This window comes from Salvia splendens, chromosome 20, assembly GCF_004379255.2.
Source record: "Salvia splendens isolate huo1 chromosome 20, SspV2, whole genome shotgun sequence".
Taxonomy (NCBI): Eukaryota; Viridiplantae; Streptophyta; class Magnoliopsida; order Lamiales; family Lamiaceae; genus Salvia; species Salvia splendens.
In genome coordinates this window covers 12,259,934-12,262,875 of record NC_056051.1, presented here as the reverse complement: position 1 = coordinate 12,262,875, position 2,942 = coordinate 12,259,934, and the positions used below count along the sequence as shown (strand labels likewise).

Below are 2,942 nucleotides of genomic sequence, written 5' to 3'. Positions count from 1 at the left end.
TTAGTATTTTGTGTACAAAATGTGTAGTGGTTGTTTTATATGTATGTATTTGTGTGGGCAGTGTGTGTATTTTGTATATGTTGTGAGTAATGTGTGTTATTTTGTAGTGTGTTTAGTATGTTTACTTTGTGAAATTGTGTACTAGTGTGTATTTTGTATACTATATGTGTAGTATGTGTAGTCCATTTAATGTGTAGTGTATTTTACTTATACTATGTATATTGAGTGTAGTGTGTGTATAGTGGTGGTGTAGTTATTGTGTATTTTGTGTGTGTATTGTGTGTGTCTATACATCGTGTGTAAAGTATGTTATTTGTAGCGTGTTTAGTGTGTGTGTATTTTATTTATATCGTGTTTTATTTATATCGTGTTTGTGTGTTTTATTTATATTGTGTTTAATGTTTGTACAGTATGTGCCATGTATGTATATTGAGTATAGTGTATTTGTTATATTTGTATTTTGTGTAGTTTCTAGTGTTTATTATATATATATGTATATATATATATATAGGGTAGTGTTAATCTCCTTTTCTCCCCTTAGATTTAAGTTCCTTCCCAATTTGGAGCGTTGGATCAGGCGGATGGACGATCCGGATGACAAGCATAGATTTGATCCCATAGTTCATTATTTGGGGCATTTCGTGCATCATGGGGTTGAAATAGTAAATTTCTATACTCAAAAACTCCCGAAACGGCATGTGCGAAATTTCTATACCCACTACCTTCCCTCTATTCTACACACCATTCATCTCCAAACGTATTAACTCACAATCTCTCTACCCGCTTCGTCTCCCCAATTTCGAACCCCTTTCAAAACCCTAGCCGCCCTCTCTAACCGCTTCGCCTCCAACTCGATTTCTTGGAAACAACCCTTCCGATTTTGTGCAAGATTCGTCTGTGGTCAAAGAGGAGGTAGGGTTTGTCGAATGTTAATTTAGTAGTTTACTTTCTGAGTTTCATCCAGCATTTTCTCCGATTTTCGCACGTAACACACCACCCACACCACGATTCACCCGATTATCACCATAAAGTTGTAGTGCACGAATTTGTTGATGAAATCTTATAAGGTTATGTTTGTTTGGTGTCTTGAGCAGATTTCAAAATGTCCAAAAGAGGACGTCCGTCAGTTTCACAACAATCGCAGAAAGAGGGTGAGAAATCAATTTCATTTGCGTGGTCATTACTTGAATGGATCTGTACATTATGTAACTATTTTTATGCATTATATATCCTGTATCATGCATCATGTGACTGTTGTTGTATATGGTCAAAGAGTGAAGGGAATATTTGTATGTGTACTTGATATACTCGGTGCATTATTTGTTTATTTGAATGCATTATTTACCATGTTTTATACATAATGTGACTGTTTTTGTAAAGCCTTCAAAGTGCGAATGCAATATTTATATGTGAATTGTTTCAATGTATCTGTACATTATTTAACTATTTCTATGCATTATATACATGTTTCATGCATCAAGTGCCTGCTGGTGTACATCGGTTAGAGAGTGAATGGAATATTTTTATGTTCATAACTAGCCTGAATCTGTATATTATGTAGCTATTTCTATGCATTATTTATCATGTTCATTAATTTTGTTCATTATTTAGCTTTTTGAATGTATTATTTTATTCTGTTTTATGCATCATGTGACTGCTGTTGTACATGGTCAAAGACTGAATGTAATATTTGTATGTACATTACTTGACTGGATCTGTACATTATTTAGTTATTTTAGTGCATTATTAATCATGGTTTATCCTTTATGTGACCGTTGTTGGACATGAGCCAATGGGTGATTGCAATATTCATGGTGCATTTGTTGATTTATTCCGAACATTATTTGCGTATTAAAATGCATTATGTATCACTTTTTAGGCATTATTTTGATGTTTCTGTACAAGAGTGTATAAGTGAATGCAGTATAACTGTCCACTTTATTTTATTCAGTTTGTACATTATGTACTAATTGTATGTTATTATTATGTATGTTGTACAGCATGAAAGCAGCTAAGATTGGACATTGACGAGGCGGTCGATGATATACTGCCAGTAGGAATTGCCCAGAAATTCTGAGAGTTTCTGAATTGTATAAAGAGTTTAACTCCACGGTAGAAGGAAGTCGTTGCGGAACTTGAACATGAGTCTAAGAGTGAATGCAATATGTGTACATTATGTAGCTATTTCTATGCATTATTTATCATGTTTTATGCATTTTTAGATTGTTGTTGTACATGAATCTAAGAATGAATGCAATATTGGTATGTTCATTACTTGAGTGATTCTGTACATTATTTGGTTATTTGATAGCATTATTTATCTTGTTTTATGCATCACGTTGTTGTACATACTAGACCCTAGTCCCTGGGCTTGTTAAACCCTTAGGGAAAACAAAAAAACGTGCGACAAACATCAAAACAACGACACAACTTAAATGAAACGGGGCAGGATAAACGTTCATTACATATCACAAATAATACATTACAGAAACTAAAACTACGCATTACATTGCATAATGTGTACATTATGTGTATCTGTTTTAAAAAATGCCTACGCGCTATGAGTGTGCAACCCCAGATGAATTACTGCAGCTCGTGTATTTGGGCAACGTTTTTTAGACTTAGAACATACTACAACCCTAGCCCCTAGGCTTTTACTTAGGGAAAACAAGAAACGTGCATAAAGCATCAAAACACGGCACAACCTAAATTAAACGGATAAGGATAAATGTTCATTACATACCACAAATCATGCATTACAGAAACTAAACTTCGCATTATACTACACAATATGTACATTATGTATATCTGTTTTGAAATATACATACGCGTTATGCATGTGCAACCCCAGACGAATTACTCCAGCTCGTGTATTTGGACAACGTTTTTTAGACTTAGAACATACTACACCCTAGCCCCTAGGCTTGTCAAACCCTTAGTGA

At 34.2% G+C, this 2,942-nt stretch overlaps 1 long non-coding RNA gene across 1 annotated transcript; it reads left to right on the top strand.

Annotated features, from left to right (window-relative positions):
* Positions 1-450: 450 nt before the first annotated feature.
* Positions 451-1,414, top strand: LOC121782358. The gene is made up of 2 exons (XR_006046399.1): positions 451-912; positions 1,095-1,414. It is a non-coding gene; the product is annotated as an uncharacterized LOC121782358 (long non-coding RNA).
* The last annotated feature ends 1,528 nt before the right edge of the window (positions 1,415-2,942 follow it).